At 45.9% G+C, this 22629-nt stretch overlaps 1 protein-coding gene across 3 annotated transcripts in view; it reads left to right on the forward strand.

The window, feature by feature from the left end:
- The window catches only part of LOC115151029 (protein kinase C and casein kinase substrate in neurons protein 1-like), a 70766-nt gene that overhangs the window by 5247 nt on the left and 42890 nt on the right, over positions 1-22629 (forward strand). The window contains exon 1 of one of the 3 annotated variants that reach the window (XM_029694941.1): positions 18347-18506. The exons of the other annotated variants lie outside the window; for them this stretch is intronic. The gene's annotated coding sequence lies outside the window, so the exon portion shown is untranslated. Of the gene's footprint in view, positions 1-18346; positions 18507-22629 lie in introns of those variants that run through there. 3 annotated transcript variants of the gene reach the window in all.

The raw sequence follows: 22629 nt of genomic DNA on the forward strand, positions 1-22629 counted from the left end.
GGTTGCGCTCTGCTGGCGGGCGTCCCTGGCGGCTCCGGCGGCACTGACCCAGGATTCACCAGGCTGAGGAGACATGTAAGAGACCTGGCCCTAGGCGCAGGCACAGGACTCACCGGGCTGGCGGGCTGCTCCGGACAAGCGGGCGGCTCTGGCGGCTCCGGACAGGCGGGCGGCTCTGGCGGCTCCGGACAGGCGGGCGGCTCTGGCGGCTCCGGACAGGCGGGCGGCTCTGGCGGCTCCGGACTGGCGGGCGGCTCTGGAGGCTCCGGACAGGCGGGCGGCTCTGGCGTCTCCGGACTGGTGGGCGGCTCTGGCGGCTCCGGACTGGCGGGCGGCTCTGGAGGCTCTGGACTGGCAAGACCCACTGGAGGCCTAGTCCAAGGAGGCGGCACAGGAGAGACCAGGATGGGGAGACCCACTGGAGGCCTGGTCCGTGGAAGCGGCACAGGAGAGACCAGGATGGGGAGACCCACTGGAGGCCTGGTCCGTGGAGGAGGCACAGGCTTAACCAGGATGGGGAGACCCACTGGAGGCCTGGTCCGAGGAGGAGGCACAGGATAAACCGGGCTGTGGGGGAGCACTGGAGTTCTGGTACGGACGCTCTTTACCCACACTCCAGGCTGAGTGCCCACTTTGGCCCCGCACGGGCGGAGAGCAGGCATTGGGAGAACTGGACCCTCCCAGCGCCCTGGAGACACAGTGCGCAGAGCCGGTGCAGGATACCCTGGCCCGAAAAGGCTCACTGGAGACCAGACGCACTGAGCTGGCACAACCCGTCCTGGCTCGATGCCTGCACTCACATGGCACTTGCGGGGGGCTGGCCTATAGCGCACCGGGCTATGAACGCGTACTGGGGACACCGTGTGCTTTACCGCGTAACACGGTGTCTGACCAGTACTGCGCTGCCTGCCGTAAGCACGGGGAGTTGGCCCAGATTCCTTCCTGGTTCTGCCACACTCCCCGTGTGCCCCCCCCAATTGTTTGGGGGGGGCTGCCTCTCGTGCCTGTTGCGCTCCCTCTCCTCATACCAGCGCCTCTTAGCTCTCGACGCCTCGATCTCCCACTGCGGGCGGCGATAATCCCCAGCTTGAGCCCATGGTCCATCTTCGTCCAGTAATTCCTCCCATCTCCAGGAATCCTGAACGTTCCTCTTCATTTTCTCCAAAGTCCATGAGTCCTTCTCCTGGTGCCTCTCCTTCCTCCGCTGCTTGGTCCGTTTTTGGTGGGTAATTCTGTAACGGCCGTCGTCAGAATTAGACCAAGGTGCAGCAGAGGATGTGTTCATCATTAGAATTTTAACACCCTGGCCTAACCAAAATAAAGAACAAAAACCCCTCTCTATGGCCAGGGCGTTACACCAGGTTCTCATTTACAATTGCGACCTGGCCAAGATAAAGCAAGCAGTTTGACACATACAACAACACAGAGTTACACATGGAGTAAAACAAACATACAGTCAATAATATTTTTCTACTATAAGTCTATATACAAAGTGAGCAAATGAGGTGAGATAGGGGAGGTAAAGGCAAAAAAGGCCATGGTGCCGAAGTAAATACAATATAGCAAGTAAAACACTGGAATGGTAGATTTGCAGTGGAAGAAAGGGCAAAGTAGAAATAGAAATAATGTGGTGCAAAAAAGCTAAATAAATAAATACAGTAGGGGAAGAGGTAGTTGTTTGGGCTAAATTATAGATGGGCTATGTACAGGTGCTGTAATCTGTGAGCTGCTCTGACAGCTGGTGCTTAAAGCTAATAAGGGAGATAAGTGTTTCCAGTTTTAGAGATTTTTGTAGTTCGTTCCAGTCATTGGCACCAGAGAACTGGAAGGAGAGGCGGCTGAAGGAGGAATTGGCTTTGGGGGTGACCAGAGAGATATACCTGCTGGAGCGCGTGCTACAGGTGGGTGCTGCTATGGTGACCAGCGAGCTGAGATAAGGGGGAACTTTACCTAGCAGGGTCTTGTAGATGATCTGGAGGCCGGTGGGTTTGGCGACGAGTATGAAGCGAGGGCCAGCCAACGAGAGCGTACAGGTCGCAGTGGTGGGTAGTATATGGGGCTTTGGTGACAAAACGGATGGCACTGTGATAGACTGCATCCAATTTATTGAATAGGGTATTGGATGGCTATTTTGTAAATGACATCGCCGAAGTCGAGGATCGGTAGGATGGTCAGTTTTACGAGGGTATGCTTGGCAGCATTGTTTGGCAGGTTATATGGAAACCTGATTGAGCCAATTGAGAAGGTAAAGGTTTTCACTGATTTCTGATTAAGCTAGGGTTGTGACAATGATAGAATTTGGGTTAATGATTAATTGTCATGCAAATAGCCACAGTTATTGTCATTTTTGTAGATCTTTTTTTTTTTAGCTTGTAATGCATCATAATCCATCTTTGAAAATATACCTGAAGACATACCTAATAAACGCAACACAGCTTTGGTGACACCCCTGTCTAAGAAATGTATGGTTTTGACCGCTTGGAAGTATTGGAAATTAAGCTTCTCCTCCCAACCGTGCTGTTCTGCTATTATAATGAACTTTACCCATTTCATGTAAAAATGTAAAACTGCTAATGGGTTAACTATATTTATTTGAATATAAAGTTGAATCCACCCTTCTCCTAAAATGAATGTATTTAGGCAAATTATGATGATGATTTTTTTCAGTTCACGGTTATTCCATAATTGTCGGTTACACGATTATACAATAATTGTGTCAGCCCTAGATTATTCGCTCAGTGCATTCCACATAAACGTGCTACACTATGAGCATAAAGCCCTCTGTATTCTACTGGTTACACTTCCTCTATAGATGCTGGCCTTGAGCTTCTTTAACGCATCCCTCCTTTCTCAAACAAATCACTGGTCAGGCACAGTTCGATAGGGAGAAAGCAAGATCTATAGTTAGTCCAAGAAAGGGAGGAAGAATGGATTTCTGGACTATGCAAACACGGCCACTGTATTATTGGTATCTGGCTGAGTGGCGGTGAGGGCAGCAGGAAGGCCCAGATCAGGCAGGCCTGGACACCCAAACCAACCAGGCTTGGCAGTAATTGAGCAAAGGGCCTAATAAAGGCTCTGATAGAGCCTTATGGGCCTGGTCAAAAGTAGTGCACTGAACAGGAAGCCATTTTGGGATTCAAACAAAGAAGAACCCCTGTGGGTGTTGGCTGCAGGTTTTAACTGTTCATCTATACTATTGATTTAGTGTCACCTAGAGCCAGGGAGAGGGCAGGGAGGGGCGGAGGGGGAGGGAATGGCTTTATGTTGCCACGGCAACTGGATTTATTAAAGTTTGGTGCAGTAGACAGAGCTAAGGTATTTCCTTGGTGTGTGTGTGTGTGTGCGCGTGCATATGCTTGTGTGCATGCATTTGATCGTGTGAGAGAGAGGGAGAGAGAGAGAGAGACAAAGAATGAAATAGCCTGTAGCAGAGAGAACTTGTTTGATTGTAGACTGCTCCAAGGCCCCGTTTAATCCTCTGAACCCATGTTAGCATGTCGAGCTGGCAGACAGACCCTATAGTCTCATTGTGAGGGTTTGTCACTTTTACAAGGGCCAGTCTCAGTGTTAATGTGCTAAAATCTGTGCCTTAATTGTGCTTTGACTCCAGCATCTCTGATAATGTAGATGGTATTTGATTACCTGCATCCTTGAATGGTTTTCCCTCTCACTGTGCAGCCAAGAGAGTTCATTCATGAAAACACCATCAGATAATCTCTCTCTATGTGGATAGTCACTGTGAGCAGCTGCAGTGTGTATTTGAGTGACTAATTTCACCAAGTTGGCACTGTAATCTCTGAAACGATTGGCTGCCTCTCTGCAGAGCTCTGTAGCATTCCTGAGTATGGTTGCTCCAATGGTTGCTGTAGGCCAGGGTGAAGCACTGCCGCAATGTGTTACAGTACGTTTCGACCGGAAGCGGTGCCTCCGCTTGACAACGCCTCGCTCCAAAAGAATGGAAGACATACAAGACCACTGATAATCTCCCTCGATCTGGGGCTCCACGCAAGATCTCACCCCGTGGGGTCAAAATGATCACAAGAACGGTGAGCAAAAATCCCAGAACCACACGGGGGGACCTAGTGAATGACCTGCAGAGAGCTGGGACCAAAGTAACAAAGCCTACCATCAGTAACACACTACGCCGCCAAGGACTCAAATTCTGCAGTGCCAGACGTGTCCCCCTGCTTAAGCCAGTACATGTCCAGGCCCATCTGAAGTTTGCTAGAGAGCATTTGGATGATCCAGAAGAGGATTGGGAGAATGTCATATGGTCAGATGAAACCAAAATATAACTTTTTGGTAAAAACTCAACTCGTCGTGTTTGGAGGACAAAGAATGCTGAGTTGCATCCAAAGAACACCATACCTACTGTGAAGCATGGGGGTGGAAACATCATGCTTTGGGGCTGTTTTTCTGCAAAGGGACCAGGACGACTGATCCGTGTAAAGGAAAGAATGAATGGGGCCATGTATCGTGAGATTTTGAGTGAAAACCTCCTTCCATCAGCAAGGGCATTGAAGATGAAACGTGGCTGGGTCTTTCAGCATGACAATGATCCCAAACACACCGCCCGGGCAATGAAGGAGTGGCTTCGTAAGAAGCATTTCAAGGTCCTGGAGTGGCCTAGCCAGTCTCCAGATCTCAACCCCATAGAAAATCTTTGGAGGGAGTTGAAAGTCCGTGTTGCCCAGCGACAGGCCCAAAAAAATCACTGCTCTAGAGGACATCTGCATGGAGGAATAGGCCAAAATACCAGCAACAGTGTGTGAAAACCTTGTGAAGACTTACCAAAAACGTTTGACCTTTGTCATTGCCAACAAAGGGTATATAACAAAGTATTGAGATAAACTTTTGTTATTGACCAAATACTTATTTTCCACCATAATTTGCAAATAAATTCATAAAAAATCCTACAATGTGATTTTCTGGATTTTTTTCTCATTTTGTCTGTCATAGTTGAAGTGTACCTATGATTAAAATTACAGGCCTCTTTCATCTTTTTAAGTGGGAGAACTTGCACAATTGGTGGCTGACTAAATACTTTTTTGCCCCACTGTACAGTGGCAAGAAAAAGTATGTGAACTCTTTGGAAATACCTGGATTTCTGCATAAATTGGTCATAAAATTTGATCTGATCTTCATCTAGGTCACAACTACAGACTAACATAGTCTGCTTAAACTAATAACACATAAACAATTATACGTTTTCATGACTTTATTGAACACACCGTGTAAACATTCACAGTGCAGGGTGGAAAAAGTATGTGAACCCTTGCATTCAATAACTGGTTGATCCTCCTTTGGCAGCAATAACCTCAACCAAACGTTTTCTGTAGTTGAGGATCAGACCTGCACAACGGTCAGGAGGAATTTTGGACCATTCCTCTTTACAAAACTATTTCAGTTCAGCAATATTCTTAGGATGTCTGGTGTGAACTGCTCTCTTGATGCCATGCCACAGCATCACAATTGGGTTGAGGTCAGGACTCTGACTGGGCCACTCCAGAAGGCATATTTTTTGGGAAATCTGTTGAAGACATTCTGTTGTTGATTTACTTCTGTGTTTTTGGTTGTTGTCCTGTTGCATCACCCAACTTCTGTTGAGCTTCAATTGGCGGACAGATTTGTGCACCACATTTGAGAGAAATAAGCTTTTTGTGCATATGGAACATTTCTGGGATCTTTTATTTCAGCTCATGAAACATGGGAGCAGCACTTTACATATTGGGTTTGTATATGAAACAGGGCCCTTTGTCTTACTATGTAGCCCATGTGTCTGATGCTGTCTGGACAAAAAGTATGACATGCCATACTATTTTTGGCAGACAACATCAGATACATGGGCTACACATACTGAAACAGAGGCCATGTTTCACTCGCTCAGATGCTTTAATTCAGATTGATGCATCTTTCTGTCAGCACGCGTCTTGGTCAAAGAAATTATCAATATTTTAATATTTAATTTGGAAGGGCAAGGAGGTATGGTAGGGGGAGTCATATTTTATCAGTAGCCTATGTAAAATGTTATATGAATCAATTAAGTGTTCATCTGGTCAATTAAGGCAGTTAGGACTGTGTAGAACTACAAATATCCAACATGGCATTATTATATCCGCCATAGCGTTATTTTATCCACCATGGTGTTATTATATCATGCTAAAACATGAGGTGATGGCAGCAGATGAATGGCTACCAGTGGCTCCAGTTCCTGCTGTAGACCATACTATTTACCTAGAAGGTTTTCATATATATATTTTTTAGCTGTCTATTTATCACCTCAAACCAATGCTGGCACTAAGACCGCACTAAACGACCTGTATGGGGCCATAAGCAAACAACAACATGCTAATGGAGAGGTGGCACTCCTAGTGGCCATTGATTTGAATACAGGGAAACTGAAATCCGTCTTACCTAATTTCTACCAGCATGTCACCTGTTTAACTAGAGGCGAAAAAAAACCTCTAGATCACCTTTACTCCACAAACAAAAAACGCATACAAAGCTATTCTTTGCCCTCCATTTGGCAAATCTGATCATAACTCTATCCTCCTGATTCCTGCTTACAAGCAAAACCTCTAACAGGTAGTACCAGTGACGCTTAAATACGGAAGTGGTCCGATGAAGCGAAGGCTCGTGCCAGGACAACAACCTCACCCTAAATGTCAGCAAGACAAAGGATCTGATTGTGGACTACAAGAAACAGAGGGCCGAGCACGCCACAATTCACATCGACAGGGCTGTAGTGGAGCATGTCGAGAGCAGCAAGTTCTTCGGTGTCCACATCACTAAGGATCTGTCATGGTCCACACACACCAACACAGTTTTAAAGAGGGCATGACAACGCCTCTTCCCCCTCAGGAGGCTGAAAAGATTTGTCATGGGCCCTCAGATCCTCAAAAAGTTATACAACTGCACCATTGAGAGCATCTTGACTGGCTGCATCACCGCTTGGTATGGTCCAGTACATCCCTGGGGCCGAACGCCCTGCCATCCAGGACCTCTACACCAGGCGGTGTCAGAGGATGGCCCTAAAAAAGACTCCAGCCACCCAACTTAAAGACTGTTCTCTCTACTACTGCATGGCAAGCAGTACCGATGCACCAAGTCTGGAACCAACAGGACCCTGAACAGCTTCTACTCCTATAGCGGTATTGGTAGAGAGGGGTAAAGATAACGATTTTTGTTTGGACGCCAGGCAGGTATTAACCCTGCTGAAAGATAAATTGTAGGATAGATAGGGTACTGCTACCAGACACACACACATCAGCAGAAGAGACTGCCTAGAGTGTAACCTGTTTGCCAGATAGCCAGTGTAGAGAAAATATAAGACTCCATCTACATTTACATTACATTTACGTAATTTAGCAGACGCTCTTATCCAGAGCGACTTACAAATTGGTGCATTCACCTTATGATATCCAGTGGAACAACCACTTTACAATAGTACATCTATATCTTTTTTTGGGGGGGGAGGGTAGGGGGGAGGGTTAGAAGGATTACTTTATCCTATCCCAGGTATTCCTTAAAGAGGTGGGGTTTCAGGTGTCTCCGGAAGGTGGTGATTGACTCCGCTGTCCTGGCGTTGTGAGGGAGCTTGTTCCACCATTGGGGTGCCAGAGCAGTGAACAGTTTTGACTGGGCTGAGCGGGAACTGTGCTTCCGCAGAGGTAGGGAGGCGAGCAGGCCAGAGGTGGATGAACGTAGTGCCCTTCTTTGGGTGTAGGGACTGATCAGAGCCTGAAGGTACGGAGGTGCCGTTCCCCTCACAGCTCCGTAGGCAAGCACCATAGTCTTGTAGCAGATGCGAGCTTCAACTGGAAGCCAGTGGAGTGTGCGGAGGAGCGGGGTGACGTGAGAGAACTTGGGAAGGTTGAACACCAGACGGGCTGCGGCGTTCTGGATGAGTTGTAGGGGTTTAATGGCACAGGCAGGGAGCCCCGCCAACAGGGAGTTGCAGTAATCCAGACGGGAGATGACAAGTGCCTGGATTAGGACCTGCGGCGCTTTCTGTGTAAGGCAGGGTCGTACTCTGCGAATGTTGTAGAGCATGAACCTACAGGATCGGGTCACCGTCTTGATGTTAGTGGAGAATGACAGGGTGTTGTCCAGGGTCACGCCAAGGCTCTTAGCACTCTGGGAGGAGGACACAATGGAGTTGTCAACCGTGATGGCGAGATCATGGAACAGGCAGTCCTTCCCCGGGAGGAAGAGCAGCTCCGTCTTGCCGAGGTGGTGGTGATCCGTCATCCACACTGATATGTCTGCCAGACATGCAGAGATGCGATTTGCCACCTGGTTATCAGAAGGGGGAAAGGAGAAGATGAATTGTGTGTCGTCTGCGTAGCAATGATAGGAGAGAACATGTGAGGATATGACAGAGCCAAAGTACTTGGTGTATAGCGAGAATAGGAGAGGGCCTAGAACTGAGCCCTGGGGGACACCAGTGGTGAGAGCATGTGGTGCGGAGACGGTTTCTCGCCACGCTACCTGGTAGGAGCGACCTGTCAGGTAGGACGCAATCCAAGAGTGAGCCGCGCCGGAGATGCCCAACTCGGAGAGTGTGGAGAGGAGCATCTGATGGTTCACAGTATCAAAGGCAGCAGATAGGTCTAGAAGGATGAGAGCAGAGGAGAGAGAGTTAGCTTTAGCAGTGCGGAGAGCCTCCGTGACACAGAGAAGAGCAGTCTCAGTTGAATGACCAGTCTTGAAACCTGACTGATTTGGATCAAGAAGGTCATTCTGAGAGAGATAGCAAGAGAGCTGGCCAAGGACGGCACGCTCGAGAGTTTTGGAGAGAAAAGAAAGAAGGGATACTGGTCTGTAGTTGTTGACATCGGAGGGATCGAGTGTAGGTTGTTTGAGAAGGGGTGCAACTCTCGCTCTCTTGAAGACGGAAGGGACGTAGCCAGTGGTCAAGGATGAGTTGATGAGTGAGGTGAGGTAAGGGAGAAGGTCTCCGGAAATGGTCTGGAGAAGAGAGGAGGGGATAGGGTCAAGCGGGCAGGTTGTTGGGCAGCCGGCCGTCACAAGTTGCACGATTTCATCTGGAGAGAGAGGGGAGAAAGAGGTCAAAGCATAGGGTAGGGCAATGTGAGCAGGACCAGCGGTGTCGTTTGACTTAACAAACGAGGATCGGATGTCGTCAACCTTCCTTTCAAAATGGTTGACGAAGTCATCCGCAGAGAGGGAGGAGGGGGGAGGGGGAGGAGGATTCAGGAGTGAGGAGAAGGTGGCAAAGAGCTTCCTAGGGTTATCTAAAACACACGTTACCCCATAGGGGTAACCCAACCAATAATACCTCATACAAGAATAATGGCAGAGCAATTCAAAAGCAACTTCATTGAAACAATTGACAAGAAAGAACCCAGTCATAAACCGTAGAGAATTTGCAATATTCTTTATTACCTCCCAGTGGAGGAAAGACGGGGTATGAATGGGTGTGTTTATAGACAAAACAAAGAAGGCCTTAAAATGTCCAAAAATGTTCTTGATGCTGACACAATTGTATGCAAGCCACCACGCCCGTCTAGACTGTCGGTCTTCTGACCTTTTTATGAATCCTGACACTGGCCATAGAGAGGGCATGAACCTGGAGGATATTGGATCTTACGCCTCCAGCACATAACTGGACTTTTGTCTTGGTTGTTGGGCTGAGACTGTTTGGGATACCGGGATGAGGGAACAGGGTTTTGAGTTTAGAGGTGGTGCTTCCAGTCCTTATACAACTGAGTCCCAAGACGCACCAGATCATCCACATTCTGCACACGTTCACGAAGTTCACTGGCAAGGTGGGGAACAATGTTCTTAAGAATGAGTTTGACCATCTCCTGCTCAGTTATGTAGTGTCAGCCTTCCATCTCCTACAAAGAACTCGATAGGAGAAGGCAAATTCCCGTATTGGCTCTGCTTTACCCTGGACTCTGTTACGAACCCGTTCCATCAGTTCAGCCTCCTAGTACTCTGAGAGGAAGGCTGAGAGGAATAGTTTCTGAAACTCCTCCCAGGTTGACACATGTTCACGGGCTGTCTCCCACCAGTCTCTTTCTGTACCATGGAGAACACTGCAGAGGGTGGCAAAAACCTCCAAGTCAGTAAGAGGCCGGATAGAAAGGAAATCATTACACTTAGATAGGAAAAGCAATGGATCAACATCTTCTGGGCTGCCAAAAGTAGCTTGATAGGGAGGGAGCTACTAGAGGAGGCATGACGGTGGCAAGGTGTCTTGGTGAAACAGGAGTTCTGTTGTTTAACAGTATCGTCAGAGGGATTTTTCTAGTGCTACCTGATCCTATTCCTTTAACCTCTATGGGACCGGCGGGACGAATTCGTCCCACCTACGTAACAGCTAGTGTAATCCTGTGGCGCGATTTTTAAAACGTTTGAAATGCTATTACTTCAATTTCTCAAACATATGACTATTTTACAGCTATTTAAAGACAAGACTCTCGTTAATCTAACCACACTGTCCGATTTCAAAAAGGCTTTACAACGAAAGCAAAACATTAGATTATGTCAGCAGAGTACCCAGCCAGAAATAATCAGACACCCATTTTTCAAGCTAGCATATAATGTCCCAAAAACCTAAACCACAGCTAAATGCAGCACTAACCTTTTATGATCTTCATCAGATGACACACCTAGGACATTATGTTATACAATACATGCATGTCTGTTCAATCAAGTTCATATTTATATCAAAAACCAGCTTTTTACATTAGCATGTGACGTTCAGAAAAAGCATACCCCCCGCAAACTTCCGGGGAATTTACTAACAATTTGCTAAATTACTCACGATAAACGTTCACAAAAAGCATAACAATTATTTTAAGAATTATAGATACATTACTCCTCTATGCACTCGATATGTCCGATTTTAAAATAGCTTTTCGGATGAAGCACATTTTGCAATATTCTAAGTACATAGCCCAGCCATCACGGGCTAGCTATTTAGACACCCAACCAGTTTAGCCTTCATCAAAATCATATTTCCTATAAGAAAAATTGTCTTACCTTTCCTGTTCTTCGTCAGAATGCACTCCCAGGACTTCTACTTCAATAACAAATGTAGGTTTGGTCCCAAATAATCCATCGTTATATCCAAACAGCGGCGTTTTGTTCGTGCGTTCTAGACACTATCAGAATGGTAAATCACGGTCGTGCGCATGGCGCAGAACGTGACAAAAAAATTCTAAATATTCCATTACTGTACTTCGAAGCATGTCAACCGCTGTTTAAAATCAATTTTTATGCAATTTATCTCGTAGAAAAGCGATAATATTCCGAACAGGAATCTGCAATTAGCTAAACAGCCGAATGAAAATACTCCACGGGGGCGAATCGCGCACGCGCCTAATTCTATTGTCCACTGATGGGACACTTGGAAAAGGAGATAATGTGTTTCAGCCTGAGGCTGCCTCGTCATCGTTCAGGTTTTTCCCGGGTTCTGAGAGCCTATTGGAGCCCTAGGAATTGTCACGTTACAGCTAAGATCCTGACTCTTCAATAAACAGAAGCAAGAACAACAACACCTTGTCAGACAGGGTACTTCCTGCATGAAACCTTCTCAGGTTTTTGCCTGCCATATGAGTTCTGTTATACTCACAGACACCATTCAAACAGTTTTAGAAACTTTAGGGTGTTTTCTATCCAAACGTGAACAGTAATATGCATATTCTAGCTTCTGAGTTGGTGTAGGAGGCAGTTAAAAATGGGCACATATTTTTTCCAAAATTCTCAATGCTGCCCCCTAGCCCGTAGAGGTTAATGGCAGAGGCAGTGGCAGAGGTAAACCCTGAGGGAGGTGCAGAGGATTTGTCCTGAACGGAAAAGCACTGCATTACCTCCTTGTGCAGCTCCTCCAGTTGAAGGTCTGTGGCCTTCTATGCTTTTTCCATCTCAATAGAGGTCTCCTTTTGAGACTGTTCAATCCAAACTCGTATGTCCCCTGTCCTCCATAACATCTTTCAGATGAGAACACAATTGCTTCACAAACGAGGCGGACTCCTCTGCTCTCTGTTTGTGTTCCTCCTCAAGAAAGGATATGACTAGATAATGGTTAGTTTCTATGAGTGTTTTGAAACTTAGCATTTTCCCTGGAACAACCTGCTTCAGAGAATCTTGCAAATATTTCTGTCTCTGAACAGTTTGTTGTTGGTTTTCCTCCATTTGACAGGGAACGTGAGCCAACCTCAGCTGCACATCTTTCTGATGAGCCTCCACACTTTCACTGAGTGGGATTCATGGGATTCATCTGCATTGTCAAACTATGGTTGGTGTGTGACCATTATTGTTCCATTTGTCCAGTGAGAAGACAGGGACACCTCTCCCAGTCTGTCTGGGCAGGGTAACAGGAAGAGGTTGAGGGGATGGTAATGGTGAAAAGTTATAGGTGAGCCAGTAACCAAACGAATAATACCTCATACAAGAATAATGGCAGAGCTGCAAAGGTAAACTTCTTAGAAACAATTGACAAGAAAGATCCCAGTCATAAACCTTAGAGAATTTGCAATATTCTGTATTACCTCCCCGGTGGAGGAAAGAAGGGGGTATGAATGGGTGTGTGTGTGTGGGCGTGTTCATAGATAAAACAAAGAAGGCCAAAAATCTTCTTGGCCAAATGTCAATAATCCCACAGAAAATGAATACAGTTCAAACAATAATAAACAAACTCTCCAAAGCTATCCTCAAATCAGCTGATCACACAAGAAGGCGTCAACAGAAGAGTAACTGCCAAAAGAGCGCGGCCCAAATAGGGCTTTTTAACTAAAATGTCAAACAATCCTACAGTGCATTATTAGTTCACCAAAGGCACCGAAGGCACTGAACATAAAAGGGAGCACAGCACAAAGAGAGACATTATTTCAGTGTAAAGCACTGAAGGAGATAGAAAGAGAGATGGGCTCAGCTGTTGCATCCAGGCTTGAACGTGCACTCGTCCGTCCGACACAATCCTTGGTTGTATGTTTGACAAAAGCTTGCAACAGTGTTGCTAGTAATCCATGTGATCAGAGGATGGAACGGTTCTAATGCATCAGCAGTAGCGCGATAACGAGGCGATCAAACTTTAACCTTTTCGAAACTAAGCAAGTTGAAACTACACAAGACTTCTGCAGAGTTCCACACGCCGTCAAAACTGCCGCGCTAACCGAGAGCCCTTACACAGAGCCAGAAGAGCCATCTTTGTTTCCTCCTTCCTGACTGCTGCTGTGCTCTTAAAGTGGCAAGGCACGGTGAAGGCTCCGTGCAGGATTTCACCAGACCCCCAAGCGATAAGACTGCTAAGTAGTTAATTAAATAGTTAACCAAATAGCTACCTGGACTATCTGCGTTGCCCCTTTTTGACTCATCACATTACTGCTACTGTTTATTAACTGTCACATTATTCCTAGTTATAATAATAATAATAAATAACAAAACAACCCAAAACACAGAACATATGTAACGGCCGTCGTCGCAATGAGACCAAGGTGCAGCGGAGGATGTGTTCATCATTAGGAATTTTGATAAATGAATGAACACTACAAACAAAACACGAAAAGAAACAACAGCCAAACAGTCCTGTCAGGATTAACACAAACCTAGACAGAAAATAATCACCCACAAACCCCAAAGGAAAAACAGGCTGCCTATGTATGACTCTCAATCAGCAACAACGATCTACAGCTGTTCCTGATTGAGAGCCACACACGGCCAAACCAAAGAAACAAACCAACATAGAAAAATAAACATAGAACGCCCACCCATGTAACACCCTAGCCTAACCAAAATAGAGAACAAAAAAACCCTCTCTATGGCCAGGGCGTTACAACATAGAACACAGACAACAATCAAAGCTATATACAGGTGTCATCAGATCCAGAGGACATGAGAATAGAATTAGCAGAGGTCCTGGAAAGCTTTTCTGAACACCACGGTCTTGAGCTGTGCCTTAAAGGAAGACAGCCCTAATAGTGTCTGGAAGTGTGTTCCACAGCTGCAGAGCTGCGCAACTGAAAGCCCTGTCACCCATAGTTTATAGTCTGCTGAAGGGACACTGACCTGGAGGAGTGAAGGGTGCGTGTGGGGCAGGAGGGTAGAATGAGGTCTGACAGGTACTTGGGTTCAGAGCTGTGGATAACTTGGTAGGTGTTAAACAGGATTTTGTTGTCGATGCGTGAGCAGTGACGGTTGAACAGTACTGGAGTGATCAGGATACTTGCAGAAGACTTCTGGAAATCCTGTAGCCTGTTTAGGCACTTGGCAGATGCGCCAACAAAATGGGCATTATAATAGTCCAGACAGGATTAAATAAAGGTGTGGATGAGTTGCTCAGCTGCAGGTTGTGATAGCATAAGTCGTAACCTGGCAACGTTCTGTAAATGGAAAAATGTGACTTTGGTCATACTCTTGATGTGGGCCTTAAATGAGAGCTGACTGTCAAATATCAACCCAGGTTGTAAACCTCACTGGAAGGGAGGACCTTGACACTATCAATATTGAGGCTGCACCTGCTGATGTTGTTTATGATGGTGCGAGTGCTAATCAGGACGACCTCCGTCTTTTTGCAGGTTAACTGCAGGAAACTCAACTACATCCACGCTTTTATGTCCTGCAGGCAGCTGACCAAAAGTGCAGTGGCAGTATTTGTGGAGACATACAGCTGAGTGTCATCAGCATGAAAGTGAAAGCCCAGTCCCTGTTTTCTCAAGATAGTTCCAAGTGGCAGCATGTAGATACAAAACAGTAGTGGCCCCGGGACCGAGCCTTGAGGCAACTCCATGTCGGACCACAACCGTGTCTGACTTACTAGGACCAATAGCTATAAACTGGTAGCAATCTGTGAGATGGGACCTGAACCAGTCCAGTATCTGACAGGCCCAGGAGCTTCTCCATGCGGTCTAGCAGGATGGTATGGCTGATCGTGTCGAATGCTGCATTGAGGTCCAGCAGTATGAGGGTGCTTGCAGCCCCAGAGTCAGCATTCATCAGGAGGTCATTGGTGGCCCTTACCTGGGCAGTCTCGGTGCTGTGTCTAGCTCCGAAACCCGACTGGAAGGGTTCAAGTAGGTTGTGAGTGACCAAATGGTTTTGGAGCTGGTTAGAAACAGCACATTCGAGGAACTCAGCAAAAAAAGAAACATCCTCTCACTGTCAACTGTATTTATTTTCAGCAAACTTAACATGTGTAAATATTTATATGAACATAACAAGATTCAACGACGGAGACATAAACTGAACAAGTTCCACAGACATGTGACAGTCCGATGATGCTGTGACACACCGCTGTGACACATCGCCCCAGACCATGACGGTCCCTCCACCTCCAAATCCAGAGTACAGGCCTCGGTGTAATGCTCATTCCCTCGACGATAAACGCGAATCTGACCTTCACCCCTGGTGAGACAAAACCGAGACTCGTCAGTGAAGAGCACTTTCGCCAGTCCTGTCTGGTCCAGCAACGGTGGGTTTGTGCCCATAGGCGACATGTTGCCGGTGATGTCTGGTGAGGACCTGCCTTACAACAGGCCTACAAGCCCTCAGTCCAGCCTCTCTCACACTATTGAGGACAGTCTGAGCGCTGATGGAGGGATTGTGCGTTCCTCGTGTAACTCGGGCAGTTGTTGTTGCCATCCTGTACTTGTCCCGCAGGTGTGATGTTCAGATGTACCGATCCTGTGCAGGTGTTGTTACACGTGGTCTGCCACTGCGAGGACGATCAGCTGTCCGTCCTGTCTCCCTGTAATGCTGTCTTAGGCGTCTCACAGTACGGACATTGCAATTTATTGCCTTTGCACATCAGCAGTCCTCATGCCTCCTTGCAGCATGCCAAAGGCACGTTCACGCAGATGAGCAGGGACCCTGGGCATCTTTCTTTTGTTGTTTTTCAGAGTCAATAGAAAGGCCTCTTTAGTGTCCTAAGTTTTCATAACTGTGACCTTAATTGCCTACCGTCTGTAAGCTGTTAGTGTCTTAACGACCGTTCCACAGGTGCATGTTCATTAATTATTTATGATTCCTTGAACAAGCATTGGAAACAGTGTTTAAACCCTTTACAATGAAGATCTGTGAAGTTATTTGGATTTTTACGAATAATCTTTGAAAGACACAGGGTCCTGAAAAAGGGACATTTATTTTTTTGCTGAGTTTAGTTCTAGAGGTTGTCAGGGTCAGATCCAGGCTTTTTAAGTACTGGTGTGACAGCGGCCAGTTTGAGTTGAAGAGGAACACATCCAGTGATGAATTGACTTGTTGATAATTTCTGTGAAGAAAGGCTCCAGAGCAGGTAAGCAGGTGGGGATAGTGTCAAGTGTGCAAGTGGTGGGCTTCATTGTTTTAACCAGCTTGGTTACATCAGCTGCAGTTACTGTGGTGAAGGTGGAGAACCTGGACTCAGGGAGCATAGGACTGGCTATCTCAACTACCAGGCCTAGAGAAGATAGGATGATGCTATTGATGTTTTAAATTTTGCTTTGGAAGAAGCACAGGTATTGATTGCACCGTTCTGGGGAAGCTGAGGTAGCAGAATTGTTCAAAGGTTGGAGGAGATTGCTCACAGTAAAGAACAGCACCCGGGAGTTACCACTGCTGATCAGTTGAGATAATAGGATGTCCGAGCTGCATTTAATATATACTAGATATATACGTATATGTACATATCTACCTCAATTACCTCGTACCCCTGCACATCAACTCGGTACTGGTACCCCGTGTATATAGCCAAGTTAGCGTTACGCAATTGTGTATTTATTATGACCTTTTATTTTATTATTATACTACATTTGATTATTTCTCTATTTTATTTCTCTCTGCATTGTTGAGAAGGGCCGGCAAGTAAGCATTTCCCTGTTAGTCTACACCTGTTTTTTTTACAAAGCATGTGACAAAATAAGATTTGATTAGAGCATCAGAGGGAAACAGAAGCAATTAACACAGAATTATTTTGCGGCAGACACCTCACCAGACCTGCCCTCGTGTCTGTAATTCCTGAGGGAGTAGCACCAACAGTCTGGATACATGCGAGCTGATGGGGAGGTCATGTATCGAGAATTAAAAACAAAAATAAATAAATAAAAAGCCTGCAGGTGGTATGGTATATTATATGCTGCTCCCAGGTGCTTTGATTCAACTGCACCACAATACACTGACGATGTTTCTGCTCGAATAGCCTTCATTTTTTAAGTCTTTCTTCATATGAGCAGCATTTACCGTGTGCAAGCTTTCTTTCTTTATTCATTTCTTTATTCATCAGTATTTACTCTTGGCCCAGCACCCAGTGTGGGAATTTGGGATGTGCATATCATTTCCACACCCAACAGAAAGAAAAGATTGGGGTCAGCCTTGTGTAGTAGCCAGCAGGCAAGAGAAGCCTTTGTGTTTGAAGTGTAGGAGAATTAGTTTGATCCCCTCCTCAATCTGAGTCAGTCCATCTACACATTCTCTCTATCATTCCCTAAGGTGCTGCCAGAAAGGGAGGGAGGTGTGTGTTGAAAGCAGACTGAGTCTATGAAATAAAGGCTGCTGCTTATATATGCTCTGCGGCAAGCTTTTGATTTACATTTTAGTCATTTAGCAGACGCTCTTATCCAGAGCAACTTACAGTAGTGAATGCATACATTTCATTTCAAGCATTTTTATTTTTTTGTACTGGCCCCCCGTGGGAATCAAACCCACAACCCTGGCATTGCAAACACCATGCTCTACCAACTGAGCCACAGGGAAGACCACAGGGTTGGAGTGATTCCGCACCCCCCATTCGATAAACACACACAACCCTCCTGCCAGTTGCAATGTGTCCTTAGAACGCCACGTCAGCTTTGATCTGATCCGCTGCTGTTTCCTGCCAGACAACACACCTAATAGGACTCTTCTGTACCTACACGCACATCCGGATTTTGTCTTAAAAAAGGTTTATTGCCTATTTCCTTCCTTCAGCCCCTTATTTCCTTCCTCTCTTTTCTGTTTACCTCTTTCTCTCATGCCCTCAATCTCTCCAGCCTACCTCTCTCCCTTGCCCCCCTCTCTCTCCTGGCCCCTCTCTCCTGCCATCCTCTCTCTCTATGACCTTCCTTACATTCCTGCCTCCCTTTTTCTCTGCTGCCCCTTTCTCCCTCCTGCCTCTTTTTCTCCTGTCCATTTTCTCTCCTGTCTTTTTCCTCTCCATGACAACGGTTCTCCTTGAGACTCCCTAGGAATGTGTCAGACAGACAGGGAGGGAGTGCCCTCACTGGCATCTGGCTAATTATTGATGGCCTTGCCGGTCTTCATGAGGATGTGTCAAAGTTCAGTGTGTGTGTGTGTGTGTGTGTGTGTGTGTGTGTGTGTGTGTGTGTGTGTGTGTGTGTGTGTGGCGGGGGTGCTTAGACAACAGGGTGTGTCGTCTCCTTCAGGTGCGTAGCCGCGCTAGTTGCCTCGAGCCTCTAACACTGTCCGTCTCGAGTGACACATCTCGCAAGTTTGGACACAGATCGTTCCGAGTGTTGCTCACAAGGACTTAGCCAGCACACACAGACAAGAGCGACCAGGTACAGTACTGTTGTTATGTTACTTTAAAATACACAATGCAAATCAATATATACTTTCTGAAATATTTACAGTTTTAATAACCTAGTCTACATACACATCATGTAGAATGTTAGAAAAATCTGGGTTCTTTAGAGAACTCCTGTACTTATGATTCAGTGGGGGCTGCTGAGGGGAGAACGGCTCATAATAATGACTGGAACCATGCGTTTGATGTATTTCATACCTTTCCACTGATTCCACTCTAGCCGTTACCACAAGCCTGTCCACCCCAATTAAGGTGCCACCAACCTCCTGTGTTATGATTTGTTGATAATGTGAACAATGTTGTTTAGTTTTTCTCGAACCTGATTAGCTAGCTTGCATCTACTCCTCCACTGAATTATGTATTAAGATCACTGCAGACATTCAAACAGGACGTTGGGCCTTTGGATAACATGTTGATTTATCAATCCTTCTATCAAAAATGTTTTATTTTCTCTAAAAAGGGTACACTTGTTTAACTTGAACTGCTCGCGCTCTTGAAATCCTCATGAATGTATGGGTGGTAGAGGGTGTTGTTCTCTGATACCTTGGATATACACCTGTTGCTAAGCAAATAGATGTCGTAATTTATGTACCTATGATGTCACCACAATAGCGAAGTGTGTATGGTTGTTTTATGGATTTACTGCACTTTGTTATGCTCTCATCCTTTTCTCTCATGGCCTTATTGAATCATTGAGCCCCTCTGCCCTTTCATGACACCAGCTGTCTCCTCTCTCTCTCTCTCTCTCTCTCTCTCTCTCTTTCATTATTTCCAGTATTACTTACAGTGCCCATCTTTAGTTTTTGGGTGTTGGCCAAGCACTAGCCTCGTACTAAACATCCTGATCTCACAATCTGTTTTGCTTACATTCTGTTTCAAAGGGAGTGGCTCAAATGGTTTGAATCCAAGGGACCAGGGATCCAGTCTAGAAGCACGGCTCCCATTGTTTTGCTTCGGTACTGCAGTTTAACTGACACCCGGCCCAGAACGACAATTTCCGTAGACGGCCACATAGAGAAGTCAGATAAAAAAAATCCTAATAGACACTTTAGTCATCACCTTTGTGCACAAAACATCCATTGAATTATTCAAATAATTGTCGCTGAGGCTGATTGTTTTTCCATCAATCACAGCAGAAAATATTAACATTTTATATTCATCCAAAGTCTGCCATGTTTTTGGATGATGTCATGACGTCGTCGCTGCTCACGCTGCTCCCTGTGTGCACTGAGGGCTAGTGCGCATGTGATGTTGATCCATTTAAACCGGATGCAACCCGGATATAGACGGTCCATTAATCGGCGTATGCAAATGTGAGTAGATAACCTTGAAAACAACGGTCGGACATATCGGACGCAGTCTCCAGTTAATATTACACCTCAGTGATCGAATCTGGTCGTGGCCAGACTGTATCTATGTAGCAAAACAGAATGTAAGCCTGCGAGATCAGGATGGTTGGTACGAGGCTAAAGCATACCCATCCCGAGGAGGAACTGTTAGGAGCAGCTCTGTTTGTGGTTTCCTTCCCTGTTAGTCACCTGTGAAGTCACCTGGAGTGTGACTGGTCAATGGTGAACGTGCATAAAGATGGCAAAATTCTGATATGACGTCGTTGTTTTAGCACTATCCACGAGGATTGGGCGATGTCTGGAATGACTCATCGTCCCATCGCTGATATACGATTGTATATGGTATACGATTGAGCACTGTCACGGGTGTCGTTGTGTATTGATGACCAAAACGCAGCGGGAATATGGATGCTCATCTTGTATTTAATAATTAAAGAGAACGCGGAAAAAATAACAAAACAAAGAACGACAGATGACAGTTTCGCAGGCTAAATTAACAGCAGTGCAAAAGACAACTACCCACAAAAACCCCAGGTGAAAACAAGCTCCTAATATATGACTCCCAATCAGGAACAACGACGTACAGCTGTTCCTGTTCGAGAGCCACACAAACAACAAAGAAATAGACAAACCAGAAAACCCTAGAAAACCAAAACCAGAACATACACTAAAACCCCGGAATACATAAACCAAACACCCCTTTAATACTACACACACAACCCGAACCATATGAAACAAATACCCTTCTGCCACGTCCTGACCGAACTACAATACAAATACTCCCTCTACTGGTCAGGACGTGACACGCACGGGCATTCTTTATACGTTACTAATGTTTTCTTGTGGTTTTTCTGGAAAGTTTTCTTAATGTTCTCAAATCAAATACAATTTGATTGGTTACATACACATTTTTGGCAGATGTTATTGTGGGTGTAGCGAAATGCTTGTGTTCCAAGCTCCAACAGTGCAGTAATATCTAACAATATACAACAATACATACAAATCTAAAAAGTTAAATAATGTAATTAAGAAATATAGAAATATTAGGACGAGCAATGTCGAAGTTCAGAGCATAAATATTGTTGTCAGAAGTTTACATACACCTTGACCTCATCTTCTAGATGGTAGTGGGGTGAACAGGCTGTGGCTGAGGTCCTTGATGATCTTCTTGGCCTTTCTGTGACACCGGGGGCTGTAGATGTCCTGGAGGGCAGGCAGTGTTTTTCCCCCAGGTGATGCTTTGGGCAGACCGCACCACTCTCTGGATAGGCATGCGGTTACAGACAGTGATGTTGCCATACCAGGTGGTGATACAACCCGACAGGATGCTCTCAATGGTGCATCTGTAAAAGTTTGTGATGGTCTTAGGGGCCAAGATACATTTCTTCAGCCTCCTGAGGTTGAGGAGGCACTGTTGCACCTTCTTCACCTTACTGTCTGGGTGGGTGGACTGTTTCAGTTTGTCAGTGATGTGTATGCCAAGGAACTTGAAGCTCTTCACCTTTTCCGCTGCGGCCCCGTTGATGTGAATGGGGGTGTGCTCCCTCTGCTGTCTCGTGAAGTCCACGATCAGCTCCTTTGTTTTGTTGACATTGAAGGAGAGGTTATTTCCATTGCACCACTACACCAGAGCCCTCACCTCCTTCCTGTAGGCTGTCTCATCATCGTTGGTAATCAGGCCTACCACTGTTGTGTCATCTGCAAACTTGATGATTGAGTTGGAGATGTGCATGGCCACGCAGTCATGGGTGAACATGGAGTACAGGAAAGCGCGAACAGGATGAAGGTATGATCTGATTTGCCAAAGGGAGGGAGGGAGAGGGAGGGCCTTGTAGCCGTCCCGGAAGGGAGAGTTGCAATGGTTGATAGTTTTTGATGCGCACGTGGCGCAGGAAATGTGTTAATAAAACTTTGGTAGTGTTTTCCTCAGATTTGACTAATTAAAGTCCCCAGCTAAAATAAATGCGGCCTCAGGATGTGCGATTTCCAGTTAGCACAAAGTACAGTGTAGATCCCTGAGACGCTGTCACGATGACCGAAGATAATTCTCTTAGGAGATAATGCCGTCAGCATCTGATTGTGAGATATTCTAGGTCAGTTGAACAAAAGGATTTGAGTTCCTGTACATTACCACAATCACACCATGAGTAGTTAATCATGAAACATTCACCTGAGCCTTTCTTTTTCCCAGAGAACCCAGCTGGCTGTATGGACAAGTCATGATTCCATGAAAGAGAGTATATCACAGTCCCTGATGTCTCTCTGGAAGGAGATCCTCACACTGAGCTCTTCTACTTTATTGTCCAGATACTGAACATTAGCAAGTAATATACTCAGAAGTGGTAGATGGTATGCACGCCTCCTGAGTCAGATTAAAAGTCCACTCCGAATCCCTCTTCTCCACTGGCGGTGTCTTGGAGCAGTCTCTGGAATAAGTAGAATTGCCTTGGGGGGTACGAACGAAGGATTCAATTCAGGAAAGTTGTATTTCTGGTTGAAATGCTGGGGATTTACCGCCGCTCTAACATCCAAAAGTTCTTACTGGCTCTATGTAATAATGCAAAAGACGTTCTGAGCTAATAATGTGAGAAATAACACACAAAGAAATTAAATACTGCAAAGTTTCTTAGGAGCCATGAACAGGGTGACCATGTCTATCGGCTCCATCTTATATTCTGAGAACATGATTTTGAATAGAACCATGAGGAAACCTGCAGAAAACGTTATGCTGAAGTACTGCAATTCCCA

Source organism: Salmo trutta, chromosome 16 (assembly GCF_901001165.1).
Source record: "Salmo trutta chromosome 16, fSalTru1.1, whole genome shotgun sequence".
Taxonomy (NCBI): Eukaryota; Metazoa; Chordata; class Actinopteri; order Salmoniformes; family Salmonidae; genus Salmo; species Salmo trutta.